Here is an 18,499-nt window from a genome sequence, read left to right as displayed (position 1 = left end):
TCCCTGGAAATCAAGCCCATGACTTGGATGTTGCAAGCATAAAATATTTACTCAGAAATTGCTACTAAATTTCACAGACAGTTATAAAGAAAGGGCAAGTAACACATCGAATTAAATGTGAAGATTTGAAGTAGAAAGACTGAAATAGTATTTACTTGTAAAAACAGTTTGAGTTGCAGGAATGCTTTTATTGTTAATCTTTACCAATGCATTTATAAAATCAGAAGTCATATCTGTTTACATTACTTATTAGACTGAGAACTATTACGAATAAACAATTAACCATTTTATAACTAACAAAGGAATGTACTCACCCTCAGGCCATCTAAGATGTTTGTTTCATCATATGAACGGATCTGGAGAAATGTAGCTTTGCATCACTTACTCAGCAATGGATGCTCTGCAGTGAATGGGTGCCGTCAGAATGAGTCAAAACAGCTGATAAAAACATCACAATAATCCACACCACTCCAGTCCATCAGTCTTGAGAAGCCAAAAACTGCATGTTTATAAGAAACAAATCCATAATTAAGGCGTTTTTAATTTCAAATCATTGCTTCCGACTAAAACACAAGTCCATAATCCATAATAACGCTTCCTCCAGTGAAAAAGATCATTTTCTGTCGTCTCCCACATCAAAATCCACCAAAATATTTGTTTAGAGCTGTTTTGGCTTGTAAGCGGTGCTTAATCTGCACAGATTTCTTTCCTGATTCAGACCAGACCACTTTTTCACTGGAGGAAGCTTATTATGGATTATGGACTTGTATATTAGCTGGAAGCAACTGTTTGAAGTTAAAAACTTACTGATAGATTTGTTTCTTACAAACACAGAACTTCTGGCTTCTCAAGATGTTAATTGATGGACTTACTTGTGTCATTCTGACGGCACCCATTCACTGCAGAGGATCCATTGGTGAGCAAGTGATGCAAGGACACATTTCTTCAAATCTGATGAAGAAACAAAGTCATCCACATCTTGGATGACCTGAAGTTGAGTACATTTTCATCAGATTTTATTTTTTAGAGCAAAATAGGTATGATAATAATCTATATTACTTCACAGATGAAGTGCAATCATAATGTAGCTGTTATTTTATACAGTCAATAAGCCTCTTCAAGTGAGCGACACAACCAGACTAGAGCCCCGTGGTGGTTTCAGTGCAGCTGTTTACACACCGTAAGCATGTGAGCTGGTCTGGTCTCATTATAGTCACAGTCTCCATGCGAGCAAAGAACATTTCCAGCCTCCTGCTCATTAATGTCCACAGTAACAGGTGGCTCTGATTAAGATCGGCACACATTCACACACTGAAGCAGAGCTTATCACTCACTGCATTTAACACACACTTCACTGCACAAATAGCTTGTCAAAAACACCAACTTTTGCAACTTTTCAACCGCAGTTTGACCCGACGGTACAGTCAGGTTTAATGGTTAAACATTCGCTGAGATCTATAAATCATTCTAACGTTATTCAGGCACAAGAACTTATTACAGTATAAAAATAAAACTGAGCAGTTGATGTTGAACTTACAGTATATGCTGTGGAAACACCAAAATATGAAAAGGTTTTAGGGATAGGTTCAAAAGTTTTCAAAAAGGTCATAAGATTTTAATTTATTTTTAAAAGTATTCTCTTCTGCTTTATTTAAAACATGCTTTATTTATAAATAAATAAATAAATAAAAACCAGAAATATTATAAATTATTATTACAATTAAAAATAATTATTTTTCTTTTTGTAGTTTATTCCTGTGATGCAAAGCTGAATTTTCAGCATCATTACTTCAGACTTCAAGGTTTTAATTTGAAGTATAAACTTCTGTTGTGCACTAAGTTGGCAAAGAAAGTGTGTGTGGGGGTAATTTTCTTTTGATTAAAAGAAACAGAAAAAAATAGGGCCCTATTTTTTAAGTTCTTTTTTAATTAAATTTAATAAGACATGCTACTGATAACTAATTAAATTAAACAATTAAAATATGTATTTTGAAGTGCAGCTCATCTTATTAATGAAGTGTTTCACTTGCTAGCAGTAAACCGGTTATCTCACCTTAGGCTATCTTAGGAATGGAAAATTTTATATTTTATTTGTAAACATCATACTTTTTTCTCTTATTTAATTAGTCATAAAACTAGTGAGCTAAGCCAGTAGTAGTATTGACAGCGTCGTGTAAACATGACTGAAGATGTAAAAAGGGGACGAACAGACAAACCGATTCAATAGAGAGTCATTTACGCTGGAACCGCTCCGATTGATTCAAACTCATGACTTCGATCATTCAGTGATTCACTAGCAAAACCCAGATCAAAAGAGCCATTCATTTTTCGAATTCCGACATAGCTTGTAATGGTTTTAAAGAGCACGTATAGTGATGGATGAAACTTTGGAGCGTGGATTGCGAATCTTTTGATTCAGATCATAACTTGGGAGCAGGTTCGTGAGTCATTTCGCGAATTGAACGATTCTCGATCCCTGAAGTCACGATTAAAAATGATGATTCGCGATCTGCGTTTCGAAATTCCATCTAAATAATGATTCGCGAATCATCATTTTTAATCATGATTTCGGGGCGCGGATCGCGAGTCATTTGATTCAGATCATTACTTTGGAGCGCGTATCGCAAACCTTTAAAACAGAAAGAAAAGTCACTTACAAAATGAGATTGGATGAACATTAAAAAAGATCTGACCAAAATGTCTCCGTGTGGATTCATTTGCCAAAAAAGTGAATGAATCTTTCTCAGAAGAGTGACAAAAACAGCAACTCACTTTAATGTCTAAAATTTAAATGAAAATGAAAACAGCCACATGTATGAGTCATGGGTATATATGCTGTTAAAAAAAAAAAAAAAAAAAAGCTTTGTGGGTCACATCTCATCTCTCAAGCATCGCTGATCTGAATTCATGATTTCGTGCTTTAGTGTCTTTCTTGTACACGACTAGTTTCAAGTTAAACTGAGAGGATCAGAACAAAGCGCCATTGGCAAAACTGCAGATAGCGTCAAGTAGAAATGCTTTGATCGCCTAAAAGCATGTGTACAAGATTGCTAGATAGCCGGAAAACATCTACATCACATGAGAGACACGGTCGTGCAACAACAGATCAGCATTTCCTATACTGCAGCCTACCATAAACTACCACAGCAGTACCTATAGTACTATGGTAAAACCATCTGAAACAACCACTAGATTTGACATTTCAAATCTGCAATTAAAATGCAAATTCAGTGTCAAGTGATGATAAATGACAGGCCAAAAGCATTACAGGATATCCATGTCAGTCTTAATACTCGTCCCATGTTCAACAGCAGGAAACTTGTCCTCAGGATCTTGTTTTGTGAAAACACTCCTACAGCCAATCGAAACCCGAAGATGTTTGACAATCTGATGGGGAAATTTCCTCAATGTACCGAAATGTCAATCATCTTTAAAGCCGCAAACGATATTTTACTCATTTGGTGCATAAAATGATTTCACTGGCGTCGGCCACAAACTCTGCGTCTGCTTTGCGCTCATCTGAATTCAACACAAGTTTCTAGTGCGGTTCGTTCATTATGCATGAAGATGATAAATTACAGACCTTGGACTAAATCAGAGGCAACAGCGCCGCTAATTACCTTTGTTTGAAAAGAAAATCACACCGCCAAATTAGCCTGGTGTGTTTATATTCATAATAAGTTCATTTAAGACATAGACTCACAGCGTAATACCACTTCTGGGTGTCGATTTTACAGCGCTAGAAAGAAAATAATATAAAAAAATAAATAAATAAATGGAAGAAATGAAGACTGAATTACAAATGAAAACAGGAGTTTGATACTCTGTTCTATGTTGGTTCAATGTGTCATTTGGCCAAAAATCACTGGTATGTTTCAAAACCTAGTGACAAAATCCAAAACATCTTTCTAATGGATATTAGATGAATCTAATGACGCGATGCACTTAAGGAATAGTTTACCTAAAAGTGAAAACCTGCTGATAATGCACTCACCCTCAGGCTCAAGATGTAGATGAGTTTGTTGCTTCATCAGATTTGGAGAAATGTAGCATTGCATCAGTGTCTCAGCAATGGATGCTCTGCAGTGAATGGGTGCCGTCAGAATGAGAGTCCAAACAGCTGATAAAAACATCACAATAATCCACTCCACTCCAGTCCATCAGTTAACATCTGGAGAAGACAAAAGCTGTGTGTTTGTAAGAAACAAATCCATTAAGACTGTTCTCCAGAGAAAAAAATGGTCTGGTCTGAATCAGGAGAGAAATCTGCACAGATCAAGCACCGTTTACAAACTAAAACAGCTCTAAACTAATTTGTGAGAAGAGAAGGACATTTTGATGAATAAGCTCGTCTCATGCTGAACCTCCATGTAAATAAAAGCATGAGACAATGATGATAATCTTCAGGTCATTCTTAGGAAACATATGACGATTAACAGGACACTGAACTTAGTTACACTGATATATAAATACACACTACTATTCAAAAAGTGTGTTTTTAATTAATTATTATTTTTTTTTTTTAATTAAAACTTTTATTAAGCAAGGATGCATTCAATTGATCAAAAGAGACAGAAAAGACTCTTATAATGTTACAAAGTATTTCTATTCATCAAAGAATCCTGAAAAATAAAATGTATCAGTTTCCACAAAAATTTTCAACATTGATCATATTCAGAAATGTTTGTTGAGCAGCAAATTGGCATATTAGAATGATTTCTGAAGGATCATGTGCCACTTAAGACTGGAGTAATGATGCTGAAAATTCAGCTTTGATAGAAAATAGCATAGAAAACAGCTATTGTAATACTATTTTACAATTTTATTGTATTTTTGATCATATAAATGCAGCCTCAACAACATCTGATAAACTTTTAAATGTTAGTGTATATACATAGATAATTTCATTTTCATTGGAATATCACCCAAATTTGATTGAATTAGTTCTACAGAAATCAAATCAACTTTTTTGATTTTTTTTCTTCACTCCCCGTTTAACCTCTTTATGGCAACTTAAGTCATTTACCACCCTGCCACTTTGGTCTTGAGGTGAGACAAATTATTCTGATTATTGTAATTTCAATGGCAATTTTTATTCCACTACAACGATAAAACAGAAACGTCTCTGAGCAGAACTGACTCACAACACAACAATCTTCATACATGCCATCATCTCTCATTAGTCGTGTGAAATTAACTGTCAAAGTTTTGCCTTCAAGGCAAGTTCTGAAATGTTCACATGTGAGTTTTTTAAAGATAGCATCAAATAACCGGCATCACAGGCAGACAGCTTCACTAACAGAAAAGCAGCAGAACCTTATGGCTCTGTGTAAATATTAAAAAGTATGAATATGGTAATCAACCAATACCGTGGTATAAGAACAGGCCAGGATCCCAAACAAGACATGTTCCTGAATCGACATCCTTGTTGGTCTTTAAGACAGTGTTATTTTAGCATTATTGATATAATTACAGTTTTTGGTAACATTTTGAATTATTTGAATTTTGAATGTATTTTAATTATTTAATTAGTAATTTTTTACATTTTAATAGTTTTTCCCCCCCATTTTTATTTAATTATTTTTTTTTAAAAGCTTTTATTCATTTTTCTTATTTGGTTTAGTTTATATAGTTTTAGTATGTAAAGTTAAACTGGAGAAGTTGCTTTGGTAATAGATGAAATAAAATAAGCTTATGTTTTTTTTATATTTTATTTCAGTAACTTTTATCTCAACAAAAATGTTTTTTTTTTTTTTTATTATTTATTTTATTTAAAGTTTAAGTTTTCTTTCAGCCAAAGCGTCTGCAAGAAAAGTCAGAATGCTGAATGTTTCTCTCACAATTCAGACTTTTATCCCCTCGTAGATTTAAGGGAAAAAGTCAGGATTGCAACAAAAAAGCCTGAATTATTTGCACGATAAAAAGTTGCAATTCCCTTTTTCATTATTTTATTCTGTGGCAGAAATGGCTTTCATACAACTCTCATCTGAACAGCCATGAAAACACAAAGTTACAAAGTAACTTTATTAACCTTTGCAAAAATGCACACAATCTACTTTGAAACTTCCAGATTTTTTTCAGCTAAACTGACATCCTCGTGAACATCTATAAATCAGAAGAGTCAAGCATCAAGGAGTTTCTCTGTGTCGTTTGAAGTCTAACCCTCTGTCTAACTGCTGGAGATTCACTTCAAACTGACAAGCAAACAAACCACGATGCATGACTGGAATGACTGCTCACAAGCTTATGGAAGGAGCAAAACAAACAGGTTTTTACATGTTCTGAAGAATATTTAATGTTTGTACATGCAAATGATGCCAACACGTCACATGCACCGAGGATTCATAATGTAGTTATTTAATGAAAATGCCATTATGAATATTGTTGGCTCTTTGATGAATTGCTTTTGTTTAGTGTCTTCTAAAAAGACAGTGCTGAAAGACTACGACTTTAACACGCTGGTGCTGTTCAGTCATTTTTGACAGAAAAATTCTGTTCTTTTTTTTTGTTTTGGTTTTGTTTTTAATTGGAATGGCACAAAACTTGTTAAAGGTTTTGGCAATTGTTACATGAACACAAAAATTGTGAACATGATCCAAAAAGATTAAATGGTCCTGAAAAAAATAGTCACACTTTTACTGTATAGGTTAAAAATGACTGCATTGGAAACAAATGGGAAGCAAATTTTATATAGTGGAAACATGCGCCCAAACAAAACAAAATTATTATTATTTTTTTTTACATGCAATTTTTTTGTAACATTTTTAATTTGTGCTCCAAAACATTCCAGATTTATGACAGTTTAAGTTGGAAATTTCATTCTCAGGTCTATGCTCATAAAGTGGTTAACAGGTGATAAATGGATCATAACTATTCCATAAATACAATTTAGTACCCTAAAATCCCCTAAAAATATATGAAGTAAAAAACATTATTGAACTTAAATGTAGTACATTCATTTAATTGAAATAAAGAAAAAAAAGGTCATTTTTGACCACCAAGCAAGCAGAACCAAAGGGTTAATACTTTGGTGTTAGAGATTTGATCACACATCAAAAACATTAAGCAATAGTATTGCAATAAGCAATTTCTCAATATTTAGATTTTTTTTGCAACCTCGGATTCCAGATTTTCAAATAGTTGTATTTCAGCCAAATATTTTCCTATTCAGGTTATGTATAAATCTCAATTTTGAAAAATTGACACTTAACACTGGTTTTGTCGTCCAGGGTCACATAATATTAAATGCTTCTATGCAATGTCCTCATTCTTAGCGTTCTTCTGCACAACAATTATTTCATTGAAAAAGACAAATGCATCACCCCCTTCTTTGGCTGAATAAGTCTCATACATGATCATGCACACACACACATGCATGCATGTCAGTCACGCGTAAAGATGCATGAAGCATCAGTGCAGCCCCAGACTTCCCACTACTATGGCAGGCAGACAGGGTCAAAAGTTTTTAAACAGAACACGTGAAATTTGACAGTGTCAACACGCACTGTTTTTATGCGTTAGGGTGACAACACACGTAATAGTACATAATGGTACACTGAGGGATGATGCATCAGAGATGGGCACTCGAGTCGCATTTTTATAGACTTCAGACTTGACTCAGACCTTTTTTTTTTTTTTACAAAGCAGATCATACATCATATATTTTGTCTAAAGCCTATAAAACAGCTTTGTAAATAGGAAGATTTCAATACATGAGGATTCTGAATGGGATTTTTTAGCGAGCCATTAAATGACTTGAGACTCGACTCGGACTCGTGAACATCTCTGGTATATTGTGTGTGATGTCAGTCTTGTGCCATTATTTGTCATTTCTTTTTTTAGTTGTTTAGTTCAAGGTTCTATCTCAGGCAGAAAGGTCTTATTTTTACGTTGTAACATTATTTAATTTACTCTAGAACAGTAGATATGGGAGATAAAGCAATGTCTTGGTGAACCTAAAGAAAAGATTAAATTGAAAGTGTGCACATTGAGAAACATGTTCAAATTCATTGTGTTAATATGGTAAAACTGTGCGTCTTTACACATACTAAAGAAACACGGTGAAACCTTAACTTGGCCAGAACGTGCTTGTCTACACATATAGAAGCAGCGTGTTCAAAATCGCTATGTTAACGCAGACGTAATTTCACACATTCTGTTTAAGGACTTTTGGCCCCTTCTGCCTTCCATACACTACAAACATGTTTATCTTAGGTGAACAAGCCTCGTGTAACCTCATCCCGGACGGCTTCATTTACACATCACAGGCCGTCCTCATCCTTCATCTGTATCTGACCCTGGAACAGAGTCACGCCGCTCGTTTATCTCCATACAAAAGCAGTTAATGAGCGACTGCATTTCAGGGACAGAAAAAGTTATTCTACAGTGACCTCGAAAACCGTGCAAGGACTTTCCTCTAATAAATATGAAAAACGTACTGAGGAATTGGTTAAAGGTGAAGTGTGTGATGTGTTTGATGTTAAAACACTTTAATCTTTACTTCTCGTTTGAAGAGAAAGTCTGACTAGCCTGACAAAGCAACTTTGGCTCAAGCAATGCTGTGGTTTATCTGAAAAATAATTTAGTTTGATGATGCTAGTTGCACATACATTACACACTTCACCTTTAAAACATGAGTACTGCGCAAAAATATTACTAAATTAAATAAAACTAGCCAAATACACAATAAAAAGTTTTTACATTTAATCAAATTTTAGTAAAAAAAAAAAAGATTTTTAGTTGAAAAATCTGGGTCATCTTTTTTGTTTTATGTTGACCCTAATTGGTTTCCATGCAATATGCCAAACATTGACAATAAAAAATAAAATAAAATAAAAAAAAAAAGAGAGAGAGAGAGAGAAAAACCTCTATGGTAGCTTGTCAGAAAAATAAAATAAAATAAAGAAAATATTTAAAGTAACAAATAAAATATTTATTAGCACAAAAACAATTCAGTTAACATTTAATAACAAAAATGTTTTTATTTAAAATAAACTTTAAATTTAGTGGTAACACTTTACAATAAGGTTCATTAGTTAACATTAACTAATAATAAACTGCACTTATACAGCGTTTATTAATCTTTGTTAATGTTAATTTCAACATTTACTAATACATTATTAAATTCTTGTTAACATTAGTTAATGCACTGTGAACTAACATGATATAACAATGAACATCTGTATTTTTATTAACTAACGTTAGCGAAGATTAGTAAATACAGTGACAAATGTATTGCTCATGGTTAGTTCATGTTAGTTAATACATTAACTAATGTTTAACTAATGAACCTTATTGTAAGTGTTACCAATTTAGTTGAACTAAAACTTAAATATATATAGGCATCTACAGTACATATCAAAATACTACTAAAAATGACAAACTCAAAATTTGTAAAACTTTAAAATGATTTAATAGTATCTCAATAATACTAAAATAACACTAAAATAACTACTACTTGCAAACTGAAGTGGAAATAACTACACCCAAGTATAAATAGTATCACATCATTTGTACTTAGTGTAAAAAGTATTTATTGCTATTTGTATTTGGGGTAAATAGCTTTTGCTTTATTGTGTTAAATTGGTTAAATGAGTTTATCACACTTATTTTCAGTGCTGTAGCAACTGAGATACAAAAAAAACGAGAAAAAAAATTAAATTTCACAGATTTTTTTTTTTTTTTTTTTACTGTGAAACTCAAACTGATGAAGAAACAGTGAATTCTCCCCGGACGATTCAGAAGACGGTCTTTAATCTTGAGTAAACTTTGTGTCTTAACTTCGTGTTTTCTCTTGTCTTTAATATTTAATTTTTGACAAGCTACAATAAAAAAAAAATATTTTTTTTTTTCAAAGTGTTTATTTCTTGTGAATTGCATGGGAACCAATGAGGGTCGATAACATCATCGATGTAATCAAAATCTGTACAGCCTTTCCAAAACACATCCGTGTCTCCAAACTCGGTATGCACATTCAAGACCCTAAATGAAAAACAGCCACAACATCTCAAGAAATCAAATGTTTAACCAGCGTTTCACACGGTTTAAAAATCGACAACACAATAAGCCAAATGTTTCTCAATGCTGAATCTAGTATAATGAAACCTGTTGCTTGAAATGACTGAACTTCATCAGCAAGCTGTTGACAGACTGAACGTCCATTAGAGTCGAGTTTCATGATAAAATGCCTTCAAAGACTGCGTTGAGTGAAGAATAAGACTTTAACAAAGACAAACGATCATCGCATTTTACACTTACATTACATTTCACTGCCGGCAAAAGTGAAGTAATGAGTGTAAAGTGTAAATGGCATTCAAAACACATCAGCATGTAATAGAGTGAATGTACAAGCATTCGGTTAGAATAACACACAAATATATTTTAGTAATGAAGTACATGATTAATTCAGAAGCTTGGCAGCTCGTGTGGTTTCAACACACCTCAGATTCTGCAAATGCCATTTTTAATCCAATGTCATTGTTGTGGGTCGATGTGCAAAACTGGTTTTCGCGGCTCTCGCCAACATTCCTCGTCCACCGGCCAACATGTAAATCCTGCGTTAGCAGAGAAACAACAACATGAGCGTTTGGTTGTTCTGCTTTCAAAGGCAAAACACTCTGGTAATGCAAACCACCATCTGCCAAAATACTGACTTTCCTTCATCTCAAACCAGATCCTTAAATAATTCTCACATACTGACACAGAATCACATTATAAAAGCATGAGCCTGCAGATCCATACTTTCGATTTTCAGCATTAAATATGGATCACTTTGCAGGTCGTTCTGGCCAAAAACTACATCAAGAGAAGGTTTACTCTTAACTGTCGATAAGCGCTAGCTCAAGTAACCTTGTAAACTCGTACAAGTGCAGGTCAAGATGATCAGCGAGTTCAGAAGATCTCGTTGGGTCATCAAGGTCTGACAAAAACAGATGCCCGACCTGCAGATCATCAACATCCTGCGTCTGGTTTTTCACACATTGACGAGAGAGATAACATGGTGTTACTGTGTAACCTAATTTTTGAAGAGTTGACTTTGCCCTAAAATGACGAATCTTACAAGAACATAAGCTTTTGTTCATCAAGACATTTTGTGTACACATGCACACATTTTTGTCTCATATTCATATTACTGCAGTGCATAATAATAATAATAAGAAGAAATAAAATACATGTTTCACATTTATCACATGCACAGAATTTCACTGTTGTTTTAGTTTAGTTTGTAATTTCCAATTATTTTTGGAATATCTGCATAAAGCCAGTACAACAAATACTATCATGTTTAAGAAATAAATTCAATTAAAAAAATAATAGATAAATACATAAACAAATAAATAAACACACACACACCTATTTTTGGGACCATTATGTATTCTTCATGCATTATGACATTATTTTTTCATACATTTCATACATGACATACATTTTTTCTGTCAAATTCTTATCAATGCAATGGAAAATAATACAAAGAAAAAGATTTATTTAATAAAAAATAAAAAATAAAGTTAAAATTTTATCACTACAATATTTTTGTTCCAATTATTTATGAATGCAAAATAAGTAAAAATAAACAAACAATAATAAAAAAAAAAAATTACATTAAATTACTGGCATACATTCTTTTTTTTCTTTTAATTAACAAAGCCAGTACAACAAATACTATTATATTTAATAAATATAATCAATTATTTTTTCTGCAATAAATAAGAATGTCTTTAATTGTAAAGAAAATCGAAAAGGTAAAAGGTTTTTATGCTCCAAAAACCAACCTTGATTTTATCTTTATATCTTTTATTTTCCTTTAGATTTTGTAGGTAAATACAACCCAGATATATTCTTGACAGGTTTGACCTCCAAACTTGTCTTTGTCGAGATCTTAATTCAAACTAAACGTCACTAAAAATCACTGCAGATTAGAAGCTGCTACATTAATTTCATTGTAAGGACAAGCATTCTGGCATTTTCTTCGGCTCGCTAAATTAACGCATTAGGAGCCACAATGGTGGTGTAAAAGTCTTCGTGGGAGGCCGCTGGTTTAAGATGAATTAGGAAAGCGATATCCCACCATAAACCGCTGGAACGGCCCCTCCTCTGTCTGCATCTATACATCTCCGCTCAACTGGACCAAACTCTCCCAGCGCCTCACAAACTCAACCTGAGACTCACAAATCTATTGTGTCTGTGTCCTTTGCACTTACGTCGGCCTTCTGTCCCACAATGCTCCTCTGTTCTGGGGCCGTCCCGTGAGAACCGCACAGAAAGGACGCTGAAGCCTATATCACAAGGTTCATATAACACTGTGACCGAAGCTCAGGGTCTCCAGAAAGAGCAAAGTGGAGAAAGAGGTTTCCTCACTCATTCCTCTTTCTGTTCATGCCGCTTATCGGGTTCCAGACTGGAGCTATGAAAGAGAAAACGACATGAGAACAACGGTGGAAAAAAAAAAAAAAGAGAAAGAATTGTTAGGTTAAAAGAGGAAAATCACTAGAGAAACAATGTTATTGAGCAGATGTTGCTCGTTCATGGTTCAGGAGAGGTTTAAATGAAGTACCAACCTCGTTTCAGAAGCTGCTTCTTCTTCAACAAACAAATCAAATAGAATACAATCAAATTAAAAATTGAAACGTATTCAAAATGGAGCTTAATTTTTGGGACAATTTCTTTTTTAAATAATAATAAATTACATTTAGTATGGGAATTTCATACAAATTTAGCAGGTTTTCTCCCTACTGCAATGCAATGCAATGCTAAACGAATAAATGAATGTTTTTAAATATTTTAATGCACATTGCATTTAATTTTTGGAATTGTTTTGTAATTCTGCCATAATAATACTAAATACTAATAATCAAAAGATGCTGCATGTTTAAATAAACCTTTAAAACAAACCTGTCTCAAATGTTGTTGTTTTAAAAAATTAACAGAAAAAAAGAACAATAACTGGGGAAAAAAGACAGAACTTGGTGAGAAATATTTATACTGAGATCTGGACACAGTGTAACGAGTGTTGATGTCGAGATGTAGAGGAGAACACTCTTTATGGAATGACAGAGCGAGAAGAATGAGTCTGGAGAAACTGCACGTACCTCACGAGTTATTTCCAGGACAAACATGGAGCATGTAGATAAAACGTCTCCTGAGAGACTCGATATTATTTTTACATAAACCTGCAAAGAGATTATCATGATTGAATGTTCAAATGATGATGTTTAACACAAAACACACATTGATTATCAGAGGGAAATGAAGGACAGATTATTTTATTTTTTTGAAGTTGTATATAACAAGGATTACTAGTACGTTTAATAAGATAACACTACTCCAGTCTGTTCATTTCAAATAATTTAATGTTATTTGGTGTTTATTTGAATTATTTGTGACATACTAGCAATTATTTAGCAAATTATTTTTTACTGCAATGCAATGCAATGCAAAAAAAAAAAAGAATAAGCTTTCATTACTGTAATATACATAAGTGTTTTAGTAGACAATTTTGGAATATTAGAATTGTTTGTAACTAAGTTTTAGAAATTACTAGCACAAATAAAATAAAATTTAACTTAAATTCAACTTGTTTTCTCCTCAAATCCTCCCTTATTGCAATGCAATGAAACAAACAAACAAACATTTCATTTCTGTGATATGCATGCACGTTTTACTGGATTTTTTTTTTTTTTTTTGAATAATAGAAATGTTCGTAATTCCAACTTCCAAGGTTTTAAAGTAAACCTCACACTATTTTTTTTTTCAGTCTCTCCCTCATTCTGTGTGAAACCTTGTCTGAAAAGTTTCTTTAAAAATAAACAAAAAATTCAATAAAACATTTAAAGCATTAAAATTGAAGCTTTTGGGGGGACCTTACATTTTTTATACAAATGTAAAGCTTCAGCTGTGTCAGTCACATAAGCTTATTATGTTTAATGTTATGCATTTTTAATCACATTTTGTGCACAAAACGAGAGACTTTTGACAGTCTCACCAAAATAATAAGTCAAGAAAGAGATTGTGGTCGAAATTCAGTTCATTTGATAAGGAAACAGAAGTCAAGCTGCACAGTGTGACACAGTATTCAACACTATACTCTTTTGCATAGTGCACACAACTGTATCACAACTTCACCCAGGAACAATATGCATTCAGAAAAACCATATACTGTGCACAATTTTCATGCCGCAAAAATGAAAACAGTACAGTAGGATGCCATTCCAGACATAGCACTTTTCAGGGAGTGTCACCCACTTTCACCTTTCACTTTAGCATCTGGTTTCCTCTGACATGGTCTTTTGTGCTCAGAATGCAAGAAAAACTAAAATCATTCACAATCCAACCACTTCATTAGACCTCAGAACTGAGCTTTATAAACAAATTTTCATCCATGTCTTATAAAGATTCGAGTTCAGAGTTTGAACTGATTTGCTGGTAAATTGGGTCACTGTCGCCACATGAATCTCACTGATTTCACAGCCGCTTGCTCTGCTTCAGTACAGTCTGAGGTCCACCGCTGCTCTATATATTATTCATACATAGGTTTGATGAGGAGAAAGAGAGCGCGGTCAGTAGGTTTAAACTCTGACTGATGGTGCTGTGACTAAACTGTAATCCCATTAACAAACTGATGTTTTAATGCTTTTGAGGAGCTGGGTCTGAGAATAAGCGAGAACCAGTAGCATACTTAAAGTCTGACAGTCGGCCGGAGCGCTCGCTCAGATTTAACCAGCTACACCGCGTATTACACGCAGCCATGTTCGGCTGAATTAGAGCTCCTGTACTTTGACTTTTCACATTATTAAAATAGGTTCTGTCTCTTTCCAATGCTTTAAGTTACCCGAGCGCAGAGTCGCTCATCCCGAGAGCACCGGCGTGCAGAAATTCACAGGATTTGTGTCAGTGGCTTATTAGCTGGAGTAATACTTTCAGTTTAATATCTGCCAACCTCAGCGGTGACCAGAAACATCACCGTTCAACTGAGAGTCCAAATTGAAAGAAAAAAAAAAAAGTGTTTCTGAAATAGTTTACACACTGTTACTTCCTTTAAAAGAAATACTGTACTTTACAAGATAGAAACTACTGCTGTATCCCATCAACGATGAATAAGGAAACAAAATGCTAACACAAATGTCAAACTTGACGATGTTTAAATGTCAAACAAAGAAGTCTTTTAGTAACCAAACGGCAGAGTTTAAAAAAATTCAACAATGATCAACAAGATATTTTGCCGTGTTTTACACCCCTGGCACTACAAATGTTTGCTAAAGGGGTTTTAACTGACTCATTGATGCATTTTGTCTGCTAAAAACTCAGTGTTTATCATTAACTGTGCACAGTTCCCAGTTTATCCATAATGCAACGAAACTAGGTTTTTTTCCAAGTTCCAAATCAAAAGGGAATATATTATATGTATGTACAGGTGCTGGTCATATAATTAGAATATCATCAAAAAGTTGATTTATTTCACTAATTCCATTCAAAAAGTGAAACTTATATATTATATTCATTCATTACACACAGACTGATATATTTCAAATGTGTATTTCTTTTAATTTTGATGATTAGAGCTTACAGCTCATGAAAGTCAAAAATCAGTATCTCAAAATATTAGAATATTTACATTTGAGTTTGAATAAATAACCATCCCTACAGTATAAATTCTGGGTATCTCTTGTTCTTTGAAACCACAATAATGGAGAAGACTGCTGACTTGGCAATGATCCAGAAGACGAACATTGACACCCTCCACAAAGAGGGTAAGTCACAGAAGGTCATTACTGAAATGTGTGGCTGTTTACAGAGTGCTGTATCAAAGCATATTAAATGCAAAGTTGACTGGAAGGAAGAATTTGGGTAGAAAAAGGTGCACAAGCAACAGGGATGACCGCAAGCTTGAGAATACAGTCAAGCAAAGCCGATTCAAACACTTGGGAGAGCTTCACAAGGAGAGAACTGAAGCTGGAGTCAGTGCATCAAGAGTCACCACGCTCAGGCGTCTTCAGGAAAAGGGCTACCAAGCCACTTCTGAACCAGAGACAACGTCAGAAGCATCTTAACCTGGGCTGTGGAGAAAAAGAACTGGACTGTTGCTCAGTGTTCCAAAGTCCTCTTTTCAGATGAAAGTAAATTTTACATTTCATTTGGAAATCAAGGTCCCAGAGTCTGAAGGAAGAGTGGAGAGGCACAGAATCCATGTTGCTTGAAGTCCAGTGTGAAGTTTCCACAGTCAGTGATGATTTGGGCTGCCATGTCATCTGCTGGTGTTGGTCCACTGTGTTTTCTGATATCCACAGTCAACGCAGCCATCTACCAGGAAATTTTAGAGCACTTCATGCTTCCTTCTGTTGACAAGCTTTATGGAGAGGCTGATTTCATTTTCCAGCAGGACTTGGCACCTGCCCACACTGCCAAAGGTACCAAAAGCTGGTTCAATGACCATAGCGTTACTGTGCTTGATTGGCCAGCAAACTCGCCTGACCTGAACCCCATAGAGAATCTGTGGGGTATTGTCAAGAGGAAGATGAGAGACACCAGACCCAACAATGCAGAAGAGCTGAAGGCCACTATCAGAGCAACCTGGGCTCTCATAACACCTGAGCAGTGCCACAGACTGATCGACTCCATGCCACGCCGCATTGCTGCAGTAATTCAGGCAAAGGAGCCCCAACTAAGTATTGAGTGCTGTACATGCTCATACTTTTCATTTTCATACTTTTTAGTTGGCCAAGATTTCTAAAAATCCTTTCTTTGTATTGGTCTTAAGTAATATTCTAATATTTTGAGATACTGATTTTTGACTTTCATGAGCTGTAAGCTCTAATCATCAAAATTAAAAGAAATAAACATTTGAAATATATCAGTCTGTGTGTAATGAATGAATATAATATACAAGTTTCACTTTTTGAATGGAATTAGTGAAATAAATCAACTTTTTGATGATATTCTAATTATATGACCAGCACCTGTATATGTGTGACCCTGGACCACAAAACAAGTCTTAAGTGTCAATTTTTCAAAATTGAGATTTATACATCATCTGAAATCTGAATAAATAAGCTTTCCATTGATGCATGGTTTGTTATGATAGGACAATATTTGGCTGAGATACAACTATTTGAAAATCTGGAATCTGAGGGTGCAAAAAAATCTAAATATTGAGAAAATCACCTTTAAAGTTGTTACAAAAAAAAAAAGAAATTCTTAGCAATGCATATTACTAATTAAAAGTTTTTATACATTTACAGTAAGAAATTTACAAAATATCTTCATGGAATATGATCTTTACTTAATATCCTAATGATTTTTGGCATAAAAGAAAAATTTATAATATTGACCCATACAATGCATTTTTGGCTATTGCTACAAATATACCCCAGCGACTTAAGACTGGTTTTGTGCTCCAGGGTCACATATACACATACAGGTGCATCTCAATAAATTAGAATGTCGTGGAAAAGTTTCAGTAATTCAACTCAAATTGTGAAACTCGTGTATTAAATAAATTCAATGCACAAAGACTGAAGTAGTTTAAGTCTTTGGTTCTTTGAATTGTGATGATTTTGGCTCACATTTAATAAAAACCCACCAATTCACTCTCAACAAATTAGAATACTTCATAAGACCAATAAAAAAAAAACATTTTTAGTGAATTGTTGGCCTCCTGGAAAGTATGTTCATTTACTGTATATGTACTCAATACTTGGTAGGGGCTCCTTTTGCTTTAATTACTGCCTCAATTCAGCGTGGCATGGAGGTGATCAGTTTGTGGCACTGCTGAGGTGGTCTGGAAGCCCAGGTTTCTTTGACAGTGGCCTTCAGCTCATCTGCATTTTTTGGTCTCTTGTTTCTCATTTTCCTCTTGACAGATTCTCTATGGGGTTCAGGTCTGGTGAGTTTGCTGGCCAGTCAAGCACACCAACACCATGGTCATTTAACCAACTTTTGGTTCCAAATCCTGCTGGAAAATGAAATCAGCATCTTTAAAAAGCTGGTCAACAGAAGGAAGCATGAAGTGCTCCAAAATTTCTTGGTAAACGGGTGCAGTGACTTTGGTTTTCAAAAAACACAATGAACCAACACCAGCAGATGACACTGCTCTCCAAATCATCACAGACTGTGGAAACTTAACACTGGACTTCAAGCAACTTGGGCTATGAGCTTCTCCACCCTTCCTCCAGACTCTAGGTCCTTGGTTTCCAAATGAAATACAAAACTTGCTCTCATCTGAAAAGAGGACTTTGGACCACTGGGCAACAGTCCAGTTCTTCTTCTCCTTAGCCCAGGTAAGACGCCTCTGATGTTGTCTGTGGTTCAGGAGTGGCTTAACAAGAGGAATACGACAACTGTAGCCAAATTCCTCGACACGTCTGTGTGTGGTGGCTCTTGATGTCTTGACCCCAGCCTCAGTCCATTCCTTGTGAAGTTCACCTAAGTTCTTGAATGGATTGTGCTTGACAATCCTCATAAGGCTGCGTTGTTCTCTCAGTTGGTTGTGCATCTTTTTCTTCCA

The 18,499-nt window shown here is 34.6% G+C and overlaps 1 long non-coding RNA gene across 2 annotated transcripts in view; it reads right to left on the bottom strand.

Annotated features, from left to right (window-relative positions):
* The window catches only part of LOC131549796 (uncharacterized), a 43,787-nt gene that overhangs the window by 23,837 nt on the left and 1,451 nt on the right, over positions 1-18,499 (bottom strand). The window contains exons 2-5 of one of the 2 annotated variants that reach the window (XR_009273487.1): positions 13,089-13,169; positions 12,201-12,403; positions 10,440-10,553; positions 3,995-4,171 (exon numbers count right to left, since the gene is read on the bottom strand). This is a non-coding gene — a long non-coding RNA (uncharacterized LOC131549796). Of the gene's footprint in view, positions 1-3,994; positions 4,172-10,439; positions 10,554-12,200; positions 13,170-18,499 lie in introns of both variants that reach the window. The other variant, XR_009273486.1, reaches the window with a different exon arrangement.

The sequence above is a fragment of the Onychostoma macrolepis genome, chromosome 11 (genome assembly GCF_012432095.1).
Source record: "Onychostoma macrolepis isolate SWU-2019 chromosome 11, ASM1243209v1, whole genome shotgun sequence".
NCBI lineage: Eukaryota > Metazoa > Chordata > Actinopteri > Cypriniformes > Cyprinidae > Onychostoma > Onychostoma macrolepis.
Note: the sequence above shows the minus strand (reverse complement) of the source record. Positions and strands in the feature narration are given on the sequence as shown.